Source organism: Phalacrocorax carbo, chromosome 1, assembly GCF_963921805.1.
Source record: "Phalacrocorax carbo chromosome 1, bPhaCar2.1, whole genome shotgun sequence".
NCBI lineage: Eukaryota > Metazoa > Chordata > Aves > Suliformes > Phalacrocoracidae > Phalacrocorax > Phalacrocorax carbo.
Genome location: NC_087513.1, coordinates 160,303,322 through 160,320,717, shown reverse-complemented (window position 1 = coordinate 160,320,717; position 17,396 = coordinate 160,303,322). Strand labels below are relative to the sequence as shown.

Sequence of the window (17,396 nt, the reverse complement as noted above, 5' to 3'; positions counted from 1 at the left end):
TTCATATGGTTGCAATTTTTAGCTGCAGCTGGTTTTTGCAATCCGGTTTAAAATCCATCAAAAAAGAACAGAAATATTCTTATTTAATTTCAACCCTACTCAGCTCCCTTAAGATGTGTTGCTGTAAAATAACCATACTTTTAAAGATGAGTGTTTTATCCATAAGGTTAGGTAATATGAATTTATATGTCTATTTATATGCTATCTAACATAACTTCTTGGGGTTGGGGTTGTTCATCCTGGAGGAGAGAAGGCTGCAGGGACACCTTATTGTAGCCTTCCAGTACTTAAAGGGGGACTGTAGGAAAGGTGGGGCAACCTCTTTAGCAAGGCCTGTTGTGACAGGACAAGGGATAATGGTTTTAAACTAAAGGAGGGTAGATTTAGACTGGATATACGGAAATTTTTTTTTACAGTGAGGGTGGTGAAACAGTGGAACACGTTGCCCAGAGAGGCAGTAGATGCCCCATCCCTAGAAACATTCAAGATCAGGCTGGACGGGGCTGTGAGCAACCTGATCTAGTTGAAGACATCCCTGCTTACTGCAGCGGGGTTGGACTAGATGACCTCTAAAGGTCCCTTCCAACTCAAACCACAACTGAACTTTCACTGATGATGTACTATGTTTCCATAATGTTTCCAGGTGAAACAGGTTTCAAAGCTTAATTTTTTAAAAGGTTTTGTTTTGTTTTCCCAAATAAAGCTCTATTTAAGTTTTCAAAATAATAAGTACCCTAACCTAGGTAGGCAGAGGACTTCTGCTCTTAAGACCTTTTGGGTTATGCTGGTTAAAAAAAAAAAAAGGGCGCTCAATAAATTGTAGGATAGAAAAGCCAAAGATAAAATAATGGGGATTATACCTAACATATGTGCTTCTTCAGGTTTGTAAAACAGTCTATACAGCCATTTAAGTGTAAAACATACGTTCAACATACTTAAGACACCATTTGTCTCTACATGCTGTAAATTTGGTCCAGACTGGACAAGTCACAATTAGAAATAAGAAGCTGCCAAACCAGAGTTTTATTTCATATGTAACATCAATACAAGATGTAAAATCAAGTATAAGACTTCCCTGTGCGGTGCCAGACACGCTATTGGTTAACCTACAGATGCATTGCTTCTTCACAGTGCAGTGTTAGATTTATCCACAAGAAAGCATTTATATGAATCATACCTCAGTGGTGAGTTATGTAGATGTGAAAGTATGTATCGTTTTCCCATCTGCAGCTTCACTTTGTATTGCTCTCTCTATCGATTTGGAAATAAAAACCCTTCTGGTTTTGCCCTAATTGGTTGCCCAGCTCCAGTTCTACGTTCTGCCAGGGTCACCCAATTTGATTGTCTCATCTGCAGCTCCTGGCTGGCCTCTCTGAGCCTTTGCTCTCTGGTTGCACCAAGCGTGTGGCAATCGCCAGCTCAGACGGAACAGCTGGAACTGGGGCACTCTGTATCTCCTGGTTGTGAACCTGCTTTTGTTGCACCGCAGCCAATTATACTGTACATCTTTTTACACTTTTTTTTAAATTTATTTAAATGGAGCTTTAAGAAAATTAAATGGATTAGCTGCCTTTTTCCTGTCAGAATTTACACGACTTACTTCATTATGTTACTTTTGCACCTTTATGCTTCCAGAAATTCTCAGCTGTTTTTTCACACCATAAGTGAGGCTCAGGTAGCTAGGAGGGCACCTACGCTTGTCAATGCATTGCATGTAGAAGGAAATGAATTATTTAAACATTATCCATTTGCAGCAGTGCTGCATAGGTATATAACTCTGACATAACTTCTCTGAAGTTGTGCCAGTAGCTTTAGGGATCTGTTAAGTATTCATTGAGCATATCCCTATAAGAGTCATTTGCACATTTTAAAAATTTACTATAGTTTATAAGCCACTGGACATTTCAATGCTTTGTTCTTTATTTCAAAGGATAAATTATAAAAAATATTTGCATATTTTTCCTAGGTAATTTTAAAATCAAAGCTCCTAAGCAGCTATTATTCTTAGACATTTTAGTAGGAGAAACACTGAAAGTGTATATTAAATTGCAGAATAAGTCTCTCTTTCAGGAAAAAAAACAACCCCAAAAACAAAAAACAAACGTGTGTACTTAAATTCATCTCTATTTAGCAAACCACTTAAACATACCAAAGCTCCACTGGAACTTCAAGCCATACTTAAGTACTCTGACAAATAGCGATGAACTTAAACAACTGCTTAAAGTGCTTTGTTGAAACAGAATTCAGTGATGCAATTCACACCCTGTAAATTATTAAATAGATGTAGGTGAAACTGTAAAGTATGAGCTTTAGCAACCTTACTAACGAGCCTTAGAAAACTTCCCTGGTAGGGAACTAACAACAGTTAAAAATATGTCTGCAATCTTTTTACAGAGTTATATGGTTTGGTTACGTTTAGGTACAAAACCAATATTTAAAAAAGCATGTGTAGAAACAGATACACGATGGAGCTTTGTATAAAAACAAAAATAATATTATTTTAAAAATGCAACTTCCCTAGCAGATGAACATCTGCAGCATTAATTTCTGCCCTGATTTAGACAATGTCATGGCAGTAGGAATAACTGGTGTGACATCTGACCTCTTGATGCTATGAGTTTAGGGGGATACGGCTTTGATGTAGGCCCTGTGTTAATGCAGGTCTGATTGGATTATTGCTGTGGTCTCTACGAGCCTTAAATGCTATAGGGTAAAATGCATGATGTTCTCTTATATATGAGTTATCAAAATATTTGTATCATCTTACCTTATGAAAAATCGTTTTATGCTAAAGCTTATGAACTACTTATAAAACATCAAGATGGAAAATATGTATCATTGGTTAATTCAACTTGGGAAGGTTTGCTCGATAGCTTGTATGGAAAAATAAGTTACAAACTTCTAAGGAGAAGAGTTATTTTCTTTTCAAAGCTTCTTAATGCAGTATGCCCTGCTCCCAAATGGAATGACTCATTAGCAGACCTTCTCTTGACAAAGAATAGTTAATTGTCACTCTAAAAATTACTCTTTTTGTATTGTATTGTTTATGTATTGCTGATTACAATCTGATTAGACTACATTTGCGTAAACATGTAATGCTAGCACCAATATTCATCTAAAAGAGAAAACCTAAAAGAGCTAATTACCCAAAGCTTAGACTAATTGTCAGCATAATGGACAGAGAACATGGCTTTGAAGTAGGAAGCCTTAAGAGAAACTGCCAGTTGTTCGAAGATAGCCGGTTGGATATGTAGATAACCATGACTTCATTGGCATGTAAAGCTTTTACCGGGCAGAAAGCCACCCTGATTAAAAGAAAGAAATGAGGAAATGAGAAAATACAAAACCAATTTATATAGACTCAGGTGGGAAAAAAGAAATTAATGATAGGGATTAACAGTAACACAATAGAAAAAAGAAGTTACTTGCTGGACTACTAGTGGGCAACTGGGTTAAATGCAGTAAAAGAGCACTTTTACTAAGAATTAGAAGGAAAAGAAAGGAAGTCCTGCATCAAGTATACATGAAGTATGGTGAGTACAAGGGATTTCTGCTTGGTATTTGCAACAAAGGAATTACCTATCCATGTGAGAAAGTGGCAAAAAGAATTAATATCACCTGCCAGAGAGCAAGCAGGCTGGGATCTGTTCAAATTAAACTTCAGCCTTAACAGATTTAGGCGAGTACCTGTCTTCAGCTGCTAATAATGTACTTCCTTAGGTCATGGGTAATTCTGGAAGAGTATTGTCAAAGTTGCCTTGGTTTTTGAAAGCTTGAAAGGACCTATTGAATATTTGATGATGTCATTCATAACCATAGCAAAGAGATTGCTAATTTGGGATCTTATTAACAAAAATTAGAGTTTAAAATCTAATTAAGATCAGTCAACAAGGCATCCCAGAAGGCAGATCTTATTACAGTTCTTTTGCTGGGGGTGGTGTCTGTGCTTCTTTGCTTTCTTTGAGAAGTATGTAATTCTGAGTGCTGAAGATGACTGTGTTCACATAACTGCCATTGATTCCTTCAAAGCTTTTGAGTCAATACCATGATAACATTGATTTAAAAGAATTTCCATTATAGGAAATTAAAATTTCATGGATTAAAAAGGGACTCACTGGTTGATCTCCAGGTGTCACTGTTAATGAAAAGACATGAACAAAGAAAATTATTGTGGAGAGGGGTTTTTCCTAGAGATTTTATTTTTGCCTCACACTTTTATCAATGATCTAGACAACATAAAATATTATGGTAAGTTTGCAGATGATACTATATATTGAAGAGCAGCGGGGCTAAATCATCTGATTGAGAGTCACAATTCAACAAAAAGGCAAATTAAAAGGGCCAAATGCAATGTATTCCATGAGGGATCTGACAAGACTAGCTTCTATCTACAGGGTAAGAGACTTGAGGTCAGAAAGGAATTTTACGATCAGAGTCTTCAGAAATGCAGTGCATATGGTTTATCAAAGATTGAAGAGAATTAAACTGACTGCTAGGTGTAGCAATGAACAAAGGATAGATCTCAGTCAGGGCTGGCTTTTGAACCTGGATGTCAAAGGTACAATGCTATTCGGTGGCTGGAAGTTTGAAGTTGGCTAAAAGCAAACTTGAAATGAGAGATGGCATGCTAGCAGCAAACATAACTGTCAAAATAGGTTATTGGGGAAGGTGCTTACTAAGTGGTAAAAGTGGTGAAAACCTAACCAGAATTCTTCCCTGCACTTATAGTTTTGCCTAGTTTCAGGATGGATGTTTCTTTGGGTTGAGAAGCCTCTGAAGTCACGTGTGTACAAGTAAACTGCACAGGGCAATGGTATGGGCTCAGCATTGGCGATTTGCATGGGTCCATACTGCTTAACGTCTGCCTAACACGTGGTATAGTTAAATGACAGCGAACATGCTTTCAGACAATACTGACCATGCAAACAGACACCCCCATCTCCTCAGCGTCCCCATGCACACCAGGCAGCACAAATGTGGCCAGCTTTACTTGGCGCAGAAGAAAGTTTAGCTGTCTGCACACCACACACACGGTGTCGCTTGGCCATAGGGTCAGAGAAGAGTCATATGCAGTAGTATAGAGATGTGCCCTGCAGGCCTGCTGAAGGGTTTGAGCACTGCATTTCCCTGAGCATGTTCATTACATTTACAGCTCTTCATTAAGACAATGAATGTAAAATCTTTCATGTCTGGACTTCAGCTGGTTGGCTGTCACAGTAAGGAAAGGCTCCTCTCTCATGCACAATAGCTCAATTGTATTTTGTTGGTGGAAGGTTATCTCCCTCTGATGCACTGGAAATTAGTCTTTCCTAGAGCTGGAACATAGGTGGGAAAGCAGTTGTTTTCTGAAATCCTACAAAGAACCTTCCTTCTCAGATGCTTGTCTGCTTTGGCTTTTTCATGCAGCAAACAAAGTGCCAAAGCATTCAACAAATTTGTAAATGGGAAAGAATTTGCTTCCTAGTCGGAGATTCTACTTCCCTTTGGAGCACAGGGCATGGGTTTTCTCTTTGGATCACCTGCAGGTATGGCATCATTGCAGATTAATGAAGAAGCCATTCCTGACCGAGCCCTTGGTCAACCCTAGTTTCTCCTTTTCTTTGAGTGTAGCACGCAAAGCTCAGTCTGTTGTGGGGTAAGATGGCTTCTGCTGTGACGGCTGAAGATGAGTAACAAAGTCATTGGGCTGGCTCCCCGTGGCTGTGTCTTGAGAAAATTTAATAGCACATGGCAGATGGTGTCTGTAATCTATTGATCCACTATGGCCTTAAGTGCTGAAATAATGAAGGTCTGTGAAACTTCTTAATAAATGTATCATGAAGGTATTTGAAGTATTATTTCCAAAAAGCATCTTGAACAGATGGGGCAGATGCCCCAATCATCATATGAACAAATTTAATGTCGCATACATGAAAAAAGGCGTTGTGAAACTTGTGTAGAAGCAGCAGCTTGCAGACTTAGTTTCCTGAGACGATGGCATTGCGCAAACATTGGATGAATTGTTTATGGAAACCTGATGCTCCAGCATTAAATAATAAAATATTTGTTCAATTAAATTGCATGACTTCTTAGGCTAAGTTTCATGTTTTCTCCTTACTATAAAAAAAAAAAAGAAGGTAAGATGAATGAGTTACAGCACTGGCTATGAATCTTAATGGCCTCTTTATGTACATATAGGTGCCTACATCTAGGAAAATGTCACACTCAGCTGACTTTTTCTGTTCTTTAAAAAAATGAGATAGGGTTGAACTGACTTGACTGCCTTTGAAACAACAAATTAATCTCAACTTGTGTAGACAGGCATAACATCAGTGAAGGCATGCCAACTTTCCCTTGCCACAGCATGTGAATACATAGATACTAAAAAGGGTCTTTTGTAAAGTTTCTTTTTACTGGTAGCCTTGAAAATTAAGGGACAAAGAGAATTCATGTCTGAACTTAGCAGTTTGCCATGATCTAAAACAGGTTGTTGGATTTTCTTGGTACCTACTGTTATCCAATTAAAAGCACAGCTTCTGTTGGTATGCGTTCAAGTTATTTCACTCCGTACATCTTCCCTTGTACAAAATGCCCAAACTGATATGAGGCCTCAGAGAAAGGGGCTGCACGGCGTGCAGATCATGTAGCCACGTTTTCAGTGTCAGGTAAAAATTAAAGAAATTCCTGGAATCCCAGTGTTTGAAATTCACGTGTGGAGACACATGAGGGCACCACTGGGTGGGGGATGGCTGCTGGTGGAAAATTGATGTCTACGGGCACCTTCTGCAGGCTGGCTCGTATGGCGCTCCTGGATGCCAGGCAGGGGACTGGCTGGTGGCCTCACAGCAAGCCCCTGAGGTGCAGGTGGTGCAGCAGGGGTGTGCAGAGCGGAGGCCAGAAGAATGGGCTCTCATGCTCTGCTAGAAGATTTGACAGATCGGCTTTAAGTGTACTCAACATTTCTGAATATCATTTTATCATTCTGTAAAACATGAACGGCCGTATTCATACGTCTGTTTTCACCAGTGTGGTATCTTGAGTCTTTGTGGTATGTTCTTAGGAAAAAAGTAATAATACAAATAAGACAAAGCCCCCTGCAAATATTAAAGAGTTAATGGTATTTAACTTTGTGTTGCTCCCGCATCAATTTTCTGGGCTGCACCTTTCAAAGTAGGGTAGTATTGACCAGGCCTCATTGAACTGATTTAGAAATTATATTTTAAAGAGAAATGCAAAATTAATGATGCACGTTCAAATACCAATAAGCCACTTCAGAGTGTACACTGATAAACTATTGCTACTTAAAAAAAATACTCTCGGTTTGTGGAGAGTATCCAAAATGAACAAACTGAGGACAAGTGCTGAGTAGGCACTTAGGAGGGCATGAAATTCATACTGGGAATTGCTGGCGAAGAAAGGGTGCTGTTGGCACCGACCCCCTACGCAGTCAACATGAAGTTGTCACTGCAACGAAGACAAATCTCATTGAGGGATTTGTTAGCAAATAAGCTATATGTAAGTCACCATTAATTATTCTACTGTCTTCATTACCGTAGAGGCTCGGCTGGTCCGCAGTGCCCTATCGTGGACATTACAGTCAAATGACTAGAGGAGAGCAACGAGAACGATAAAAGTTTGGGAAAACGTGACAATCTGAATCAAAAGAAGTTTGACGGGAAAATATAACTCATGATAGCTTTAGACGTACATGTAAATAGGATAACATCATATGTCCTCCACAATAAGAAGAGGATGGTGGGATCTGGGAACACAAAATTTAATTGGGCTACTTTGCAGAAAGAGGGGCTTGCGCAAAACCAGTTAACGGGCACAATAAGTTGCCTGGAAAAATTAGGAACTTCACCTGAGGTTTTTAAAAGCAGGATAAAAAAACTTGTTGGATTTGGCCTGAAATATATTTAATCCTGCTTCACTGTGAGTAGATACCTAACAGAAGGCCTCGGGAGGTCCTGTGTTTTATAATATCAGCTGTTTACTAAAGACTTACTGATGGAACATCCTGTGGAGGCTTTTTGCATATTTAACAATGTCTTTTTCAGTTCTACCTTCTCTCATTTAACAAAGATTAAAAAACAATGTGCCAGGAAAATTTTTATGATTTCACTTATTTTCCTTCACAGAACTGTCATTCACCAAGTCCAAAATCATACAAATGGAGGGAAGGAATTGGTAGAGGTGTTGTTGCTGCTGCTCCTGGTTGCCTGGGGACTACTGTCTTCAGCAGTGGGTTAAGCTGGAGCAGCAGCAGCAGATTTTTCTTTCTTATTATTTTTTCCCCTTTTCAAAGCCATTCTCCTACTAACTGGGGGAGGGTGCTTATTGTACCTGGTGGCATCCTCAGCTAGGCTCTGGCTGGGCTTTCTATTTATTCCATTTATTATATTTCCTTTTCAAAGTAGAGCAATATTAACATACTTTTTCTCATTGGTTATATTCAAACACCTTTATCCACGGGGTCGCCTTGAACAGACTGGTAAGAACTGGTTTCCTAATAGCTTTAAAATATTAATTCATCACCCTGCTCATTACTTAAAAAAAAAAAAAGGATTTTCTTTTTGTCTCTTTTTCAGCCTCTGAATGGCAAGAGAGGCAGCTAAGCTGAAAGGCTCACTTTCTTTCTCAAAATGTGACCCATTTGGCGGTGGCAGGAGCAGCAATCTGAAAGTTCAGTTACTGGTTCTTGCAGAACACCTTAGGGACAGACTAAAAGAATTTAGTTGAAAGTAAAGTGCAGATACTTTTTGATACCCCCCCCCCCACCCCGCCCCGGGATGCTGCAACAATTTAGATACACTTAGAGTGGGGTAGCTGTGGCCTCACCCCTGGCCGTGCCTGACCACCTCCTTGTTGCCTGACTTTCTGGAGAGCCTGCTCAGGGATCCAAAACGCCTGGAAACGAATTGTGGGGTTTGTCCGACGAGGCTCCGGCCTTTGCAGCCCACAGGGGAGCAGGGGTTAGTTAGCGAGGGGACAGCAGCATGGGGGGGGGGGACGACACACAGCCGGAGTCAGCTGAACCCCACATTTGGCTTCAGCCGGCAGAGCACAAACAGAGTTTGACGGGCTGCAGGCAAACCGGGAACCATCGCAGCTCCCCTCTCTCTGGCTGGGGAGATCCTGTGGTTTTTAGGGAAAGGTGCCAAGGCTTGCTCCAGGGAGAGCGGCTCGGAGGAGGACGAGGTGGGGCCAAGGGGCGCCCCAGGCCTGCGCTGGCTGCGGCGGGCGAGGAGACAGCTCTTTTTTTCCCCCCCGGGAATGTCACTTAAGGGAAGCAGAAAGCGTTCACGAACTCGGGTCAAAATCGGGGAAGAATGAGCCCTGGGAGCCAAGCCACGCGCTAGTTTCCTCCGGAAAATCGCCGGCACTAACGGTGACGCTCCGTGGCTCCAGCAATAAAGAGGAAGCGGGACAACTCGCCTCACACCCAGTGTTTTGGCCCCCTCTCCGCTGCCGTCCCCGTTGTTTTGCGGGGGAAACGCTCGGGTTTGTCCCCGGGGCGGGCCGGGCTCCCGGCAAAACCCCGCGGGGTCGGCCCGTACCCCCGCCGGCTCCCGGGCCCCGGCGCCGGTCTCTGCCGCCGCGGGACGGCGCGGTCTGAGGCGGGCGGGCGGACGGGCGAGCGGGCCCGGCCCGGCCCGGCCCCGGGGCGGTGCGGCGCGGCGCTCGGCCCCGGCAGGGAGGGGCCGGACCGCCCCTACGCGAGCAGCCGCCGCCGTCGCGGTCGCGGCGGGAGAGGTGACAGGCTGCTGCGCGGAGCCGCCTCCGCCTCCGCCCGAGTGGGAGAAGCGGGCGTCGTGTGTCCCGTCTCCCCCCGCCCCGCTCTCCCGCGCCCCGCTCTGAGGTAAGGCAGCCTCCCCGCCCCGCGGCTGCGGGGCCGGGGCACGGCGGGTGCCGCCGCGTCTCCCTCTTCGTCCCCCCGCCGCGGGGCCGGGCCGCGCGGGGACGTTGCGGGGACGCGGCGGCGGGAATTTCGTTTCTGCGCCACCCCGGGGAGGGGTCGCGGCGGTGCCGGCGGCCCCGGCGGAGCCTGGCGGTGGCGGCGGCCCGCGGCGCCTCCCTGCGCGGGGAGCGGCCGCCGGGGCCCGCCCGGCCGAGCCGCTGCCCGTCCCGCCGCACCTGGGCGGGCGGCGGTCGCCCCCGAGCCCTCCTCGGCCTCTGCTGCTGCTTCTGCTGCTGCTACCCCCCCGCCGAGGGCCCCGGAAGGCGCCCCCAGCCCGGCACTTGTTGGGGTGCCCCCCTGCCCCCGCCTCTCGGTTCCCCTTCGCTTTTCCGGGGGAGCCGGCGGGCGCTGCTGCCCGCCCCTTGCGTCGGGTCCGGCCGTGATTTACGGTTGTGTTCGCCCAGCGCTCGGCAGGGCGTGCTGGCGGGGAGCAGCGGGAGTCCTAAGTTTTTGTTACTTCTGGAAGGGAGAGGGAAAGGGCTCCCTGGGGCCGTGGCCGCCCTGGCGGCTTCCTCCAAATCGGCAACCCCCCACCCGCCCCCCATGTCCCCCGCGCCCCCCGCTGCCGCAGGGCTCGCCGTGGTCAGCAGGGAATAACGCTGGGCAGGTGTTGGGAGGGGGGGTTGCCACCCGTGAAGGTGAGTGTAACAGGAGAGAAAAACCGCCATAAATTAAACTGTTTTTCTGACTACTAGTTTTGTGCAGAAACTCAATACGTTCATTCCTTGTATGCACATGCATGCGTATTTATCCGTGTATACACGGACTATACGCACATATTTCTGGGGCTGGAACGTTGCCTGTAGGCTTCTGTTTCCAGATGTTTTGTTTTCCGTTTCTTTTAGACATTTGCATTTGTGCTGGGGGGGGCGGAACAGGGATCAGCAATGTTGCTGAATATGTATTTGAACAGTAGCATGGAACAACTTGTATGCCTTTAATTCAGCCGCAGAGGATATCCATGTGGGATTAATATACTTAAGCGATCGTGTCACACTGACGTATCTTGTTCAGACTTGTAGATTTTTAAAGCAGTGTGGACTTGTAGGTAGTAGCGGAAGTGTAATTAATTTTAACATGTGACTTGGCCTAGAGCTTCTGATTTTAACGTCGTATTTGTACCTTGGTAAATATGCATAGATGTAGCCATCTGTCCTCTCTTTTCCCTTCGTGTGTGCACATACCACACCGTATAAATGAAAAAAGTACCTGTAGTAGGCGTTAGGGCCAAATACATATTCAAGCTCTTCTGGGAAATGCTCTAAACTTACTGTTAAGGACTAGTGGAAAGCTTCTTTAGTGCTTTTGAGTATGATTTTTAAAAAAGTTGCTTCAGCATCAGCGATGCCAATTTGTAACTCCTATTTGGCACTAATGCCATTTGCATACACCCAGTACAGCTGCTGTTGCTGTAATTCTTCCCGCTGTGGACAAGGCCCTTTCGTGTAGTGTCAACTTTTTCCGCTTTTAGAGGGTGGGTTTCTCTCTCCTGGGATGACGTGGTGGGGGGTGCCAGCTGGTGTCGCTCACTGGAGATTTTGGCAACAAAACTTCTGACACAGGCTGGAGCTCCGAGTTTGGGCACGTCACTCTTTGGCACTCACTGTAGTTGCTGGCCTATGCTATGGTGCATCTAAGTGCGTGTGACATTTGGAATATCAATGGGCTACACTGGTGATTTGCACTAGTGGAAGGGTCTGTCTGCCCGTCCAAGGTAACTTGCAGGATGGGGGCTACACGGTCATGTTTTCCTATAGCCAAAGAGATGGGCTGTTTTGTTGTGGTCTCCCTGCTGTTACCACAGGAGTGGTACTCCTGCATTGTGCAGATAGATGGGTGGATGACATGCCACGTGTCACCTCAACAGACTTTCCCTCTGAAACTTCTCTCCTTTTAACATCTATGGCCCTCTCTCTGAAGAAATGGCCTGTTTTTAGACATGAGCAGACCTGCCAAAATCTCAAATCTTTGGCGTTGGTATGTTTGGGATTGTGAGTCTGAAATCTTCATTTGAGCATCATTTTCTTAAATTTGGCTTTTATAGAATAACAGTTGTCATAAGAAGATTAAAAATAAAGTCTACTTGCTGCTAACACTTGGTGGGTGAAATTTTCATCTCTTCTACTACAGCTGCTCTGTAGTTTCTCTGCTGGCTGCAGAGTCTCTAGAATTGTAGCGTGCAGTACTAGACTACTTTTTCTACTAAGCTAGGCATCCTTAAACTGCGGTATACCTACCGTAGCAAAAGTGGTATATGAACCCTGCCACCAGTGGCACGTGACTGCCATTTTGGCAACCTTCTTACTCTTGTTTTTTCTTGGGTTAAAAGCTTGGCTACGAGACATTGGAAAAGTTTTGTTAAAAAAATATGGCAGGAAGAAGAAAAAGCGTATTAAATTGGTATTCCCATTGCTGCTTGATGGTGTTAGATGTTTTTGCATCCTCTGGGTAGCTCTTGGAATCCCAGCAACACTGCATGATTATTTTACTCCTTACGCTACCGAGTAAAATTATACAGCCTAATTTATTTAGGCTTGGCATGTTCTCATTGAAACTCATGCCATGCTATGTGAATGAACAGTCTGTTTGTTTATATTGCCTTTTTCCCCCACACTTTTAATAGGCCCTCATAGGTCTTATTGTGGTTCTACTGGAAGGTTTCAGAATTTGGTCCAACCTGCCAATAAAAACAGAAATAAAGAACCATGAACCATATTAAACCTGTTATCGAAGAAGGTATTTTCATATTGTCAGTTACCAGGGTAGAAATCTCACTTCAGATGGCTCCAGCCAGTCCTACAATCACATTTACTGCTCTTCTATAATTTTTTTTCTGGTGGTTTATTGTTAGCAGTCAGGGGCTGACGTACTCAGGACAGATGTGAGCATGCTACCTTCATCTTTGCAGAATTACAGAGTAACCTAATTGGCTTCCAGATCTCACTGTATCTTCTTTTTTCATGTCCCTCTATCATAATTCAGACTCTTTCTGTCTACTTATTACTCCTTTCCAGATGTCTTTTACCAATCGAATCTTTTTCCCAGATGAATTATTATGCATTTTCTCAGAGGCATCCAAGAAATAAAATGCCCAATTGAAATATCTTTTTTTTTTCTCTCCCCCATTACCTTTCTTCAGTACTCTCCCACGTTCATTTGCAACTTTACGTAAGTAGAGCTAGTTAGAAAGTGTTCATTAAAATGTCATTGAAGTGAAAGTCAGGAAGAGTGTTGATCAGAAATGCTTTTCAGTTTCAAGTCACTCATTTCTGGTGAATAAACCTTTAAAAACAAAAACAACCTCTTTTCTACTGCTGATATTTCCCCTGTGCTTTTTGCTGTCTTGATCATTGTGGTTGGAATATTTGTGATAACTGGGTTTGACAAAATCAATTCACTTATGGCTTCAGAGAAATGCAATATCGAAACACTCAACTAAATTTGGAATAAAAATGTAGTCAGTATGGCTCAATCAACTACAGGTGTGAAGGAAGAGTAGGCTTCTTCAAAGAGCTTAAAGTATTGAATAACTCAGCAGTTTATCCTGACTCGCAGCTGCATGCCAACATTTTTGGCTCACGTTGGGTGACTGATGACAATGATGATTGTCAGGGACTGTTCCTTTGTGGAGCCCAAGGTAGCCCTTTTGCTCCCCAGGGCTGGGGCCACAAAGCTGTAAGGTTGTGGGTAGGTGTTTGAGCACTGTGAAGACGCAGGCTGGAAGGTGGGTGGATGATGGTACGCAGCTGTATTAGTGGGGAAAGACATAGCACGTTCTGGAGTAATTAAATTTCCTAGACTGGATGGCTTCGTGAGCTTCCTGCAGCATACTGGAGGTGCAGGTCACTCTTTGCCTAGATAGAGCTGAGACAGCAACACTGTCATTGAGTAAGGTTTCAATATGAAAGTATAATGTCAGTGTAAAGTCCAGAAATACTTCTGACCTATGACCAGTTGGGATCACGTACCTTAAAGCAACAAACCCAGGGTCTGTCTGTGGCTGCAAACTCTTGCCAGTGTATTCCTCTGCTCACTGCCAAATTCCAGGTTTAGGCTTAACTTCAGCTACTCCTCGTTTTGATGGTGCTGCAGCTGTTTGTGCTGAAGGATAAATAGGTCTGTCGTGTGTCCACATTGAGAGAATTTGAGACTTTCTGACTGGTTCACCTGGTGGTTTGATGCTGATGTTAGAAAGCAGTATGGGGGAATGGAGCTTTGTAGGTGTCTACGGGGAAGGATCGCGTGATGGGGGAGCAACCTCCCACTACCGCTAGATTGTACTGCTGCTTGTTTCCCCGTTCCTCCTAGTTTATCCAAGAAGAACCCAGACTGTTTCATCATATTTCTGTGGGCCCTTGTGAGGTGTCCCCACCCTCCTGGTGAGAGACAAATATTGCGTGCCTGATGGTCTCAAAAAGAAGGTCTGGGAGGTTGAGTGGGCTCAGAGGAGCCCACACCTCCTCAGACAAGAGATAATTTGAGGTATAGGAAGGTCCATGTCCTCTCCTCAGTTTGGTGTCCCTGGTCTGTAGCATTAGGCTCATTTAAATGAGTCAATAGTTGGCTTCGTTACTGACCTTTTTCAGGAATGGGAGATTTGGCACTAGCCAGTGGTTACCTGGGACAGTACGTCCATGGTGAGTTTCTTCAGCAATAGTAGGACTATTACATTTTCAAGGAGGAAGGCAACTTCTGAGTATTTCATTACAGATTTAAGACTGGAAGGAGTATGGGTTGAATTCACAGGTCTCAGAAGAAAAAACTGGTTTAAGGTACAGGGGTGTCTAAATGTGCTAGACTTGAGATGTTAAGCTGGCTGTTGGTGGGTAGGGGTGAAGTGCATTTTTGTTACCTGAGAGGGCTTTCCAAGTGCCCACAAGGTTTTCACGAAGTAGAGCATTTCCTTGCAGCGCAGCATGGGCATCGCAGGCCCTAAGCACTGAAAGCCTTAGCACAGGCTTTGAAGTGTTAATTATTTCAGCCTTTATTTGCTGTTCTCAAATCAGGAAATTCTGTCCTATATGTGTATATGGTGAGTTATCAAAACATCAAGGTGATTTTGGGGTTTGCTACTGGAGCAGTAGTTGTTAGGAGCTGACTCTATCTTTGATCATTGCTAGTGGTACCAGTTATTGGGTCCCTCAGGCCCTTGCCCTGCTGGCTGTTTGTAGGTTGGAGAAGATTTTGGAGTTTCTTGGTCTTTGCTCTACTGAGGTTTTCTCAAATTCCCAGGAAACTGGATGTTCTTTCACTTGCTTGAGTGAGGTGATGCCCTTTCTGTAACAGCAGTAGTGTTGTGATATCCTTAATGTTCAGCTTCTCTGTCAAGGATCAGGTCAAAAATACGACCAACTCTGCAACTTGAACCAGAGGTGAGCTGTGACGGTGCAAAGGGAGGAAACTGGCTTTTGATACAAAATGTGAAAAGATTAATTTTGGGGACTTCAGCATGTTCAACCTTGTCAACGTATCTGTTGAAATTCCCAAGATTTATCATTTGGGGACATTTTGCTACCTTCTGTTACAAGATATTAGTGCTAGCCTTCCTAAAGCCATGCATTTATTATAGTCTTTAAGTGAATAAACGTTAGCTTTAGCTTTTTGGATTAATGAAATTTAATAAAAATGCCTTACAGAGGCACCTTAGATTTCATATTTGAAGAACAGGTGAACAAAGTGCTTCCTGCCATCTGCTTCTCCTTGAGTCTTTGATTCTGTATTGTGACGGCGGGAAAAAAAAAGACATGGGATTTAGATCTCATCTAGACAGCTTTGGGTGATGCAATGCATATCAGGTATTTCACTCTTGGGATTGTGTATTGCCTGTTGGCAGTTAGAGCTAGGTCTTGTGTTACTCAATTAATTCACTTAATTTCATAATGCTTTATGCTCTTTGCTTCCTGTTTGTGGTAGTGTGTTTCTCCTGCTACTTAAAGCTTTTAGAAGGTATCTGATTTCTCTGGTTCTTTTCCTAATTCCTTGAACGGCCTGTTCCAGTTTATACTATGGCATATGAAGTGGGCTATGCTACTCAGATCGCTGGGTGCCATGGGAGACGCATGGACACCCTGTGATTCTGGAAGTGCAAGCTATTGAATCCTGGGAATGGTTAGACCTGGATATGCATCCTGTGGGAGCAGTGGTGAGTGTGGATAGAAAAGTGAGGGTGTAATAGCCGTAATGGTAAGATTAAGGCACGTTCCAGCAGAAGGAGATATTGTCAGTGGCTTCAGTCAGTCATTTTCTTGAAATAACCTGTCCTCGTTGTTGTGAATTAGAGGAAGGGGGAAGAAAAATCAATATGCTTTCTGAGCTATAAAGAGGCCTCTTGACTAATAGTGTGGCAATAACTGGAGGCCAGAGCCGGGTGGAGCTCAATACTCCTCCCTCTTGAAGCAGCAGAGCAGTCTGGTCATCTGAATTGTGGCAATGGCCTTAGGGCTGACATGAGGATTATTACAGCATTGTTCTCACTTTCTAGGAAGCTTAGCTCGTTCTTCTTTACAAATTTCAAAGATGATTGAAGCACTTTTTCTTACGTGGTACCAGCAGTGCCAAACCTGCTAGAGCTGGTCCCCACTGCTGCTGCTGAGTCTCTGGTGGTGTCTGCTGCTGGAAACAAACTGGAAAGGGGAAAATGTCAGTTTGTGTACAATTGTGCAGAAGGCTTGCAGGGTTGAGACAATGAGTTTTCTAAACAGGAGGAATGACTGAAACTGCTGTAGTTCAACTTTGCTTACTTCAGCAGGATTTTGTCAGTGGGTTCATAGTTATTTGTTGCTTCCTGCATAATAGACTGAAAAAAGGAGCAGAATGAATGGGATATCCTTAAAGGTTTGGGTTGGTTTTTTTGTGTGGGTTTTTTTTTTTTTTGAGCTGCCAATATGCCTGATACTACGTTGTCTCAAAAAGGAATCTATGAAGATGGCCATAATTGGAAGTGTCTCTATCAAATTTGGGGTTTTGAAGGACCTATAAAGAACTCTTCTAGAAAGTAAGCCCTGGTAACTTAATTTTCTGTTGCTAGGTGGCTTGGTTATAGATATCTTTGTAAAATATAAGTGCATTCAATATGCAAAATATCTGAGAGCACCAAAATAGTAAGGTCTAAAATTCTGTGGACCTTTCTGCGCAGGATCCAGAGCTTTTTAACCTACCCTTTCTGTCAGCAGTTCAAAGAATCAAAAGAAGCAAATGCAAAACATCTGAGTGATATTCCCTTGTATATGCTGCCAACAGTAAATGGAAGATATAGAAGTCTCTAGTTCATCCATTGGGAACGGAGCACACGGTCACTGCTTTTGTCAAAGGCAGTATTTCCAGCTCAGATGACGTCCTGTTGCCGTGTCTAGATCCACTGAAGAGCTACTGTTATGAATAGAGGTGAAGGTTGAGGGAGCTGGTCTTCTTTAATTGGATGGAAAGGAGGCTAAGTGACAATCCAGTAGCTGTTTAC

General features: G+C 43.8%; 1 protein-coding gene across 3 annotated transcripts in view; it reads left to right on the top strand.

Annotated features, from left to right (window-relative positions):
- The first annotated feature begins 9,671 nt into the window (after window positions 1–9,671).
- MBNL2 (muscleblind like splicing regulator 2) overlaps window positions 9,672–17,396 on the top strand; it is a 113,768-nt gene continuing 106,043 nt past the window's right edge. The window contains exon 1 of one of the 3 annotated variants that reach the window (XM_064440665.1): window positions 9,672–9,841. The gene's annotated coding sequence lies outside the window, so the exon portion shown is untranslated. Of the gene's footprint in view, window positions 9,842–10,557; window positions 10,579–17,396 lie in introns of those variants that run through there. The other 2 variants (XM_064440673.1, XM_064440668.1) reach the window with 2 other exon arrangements.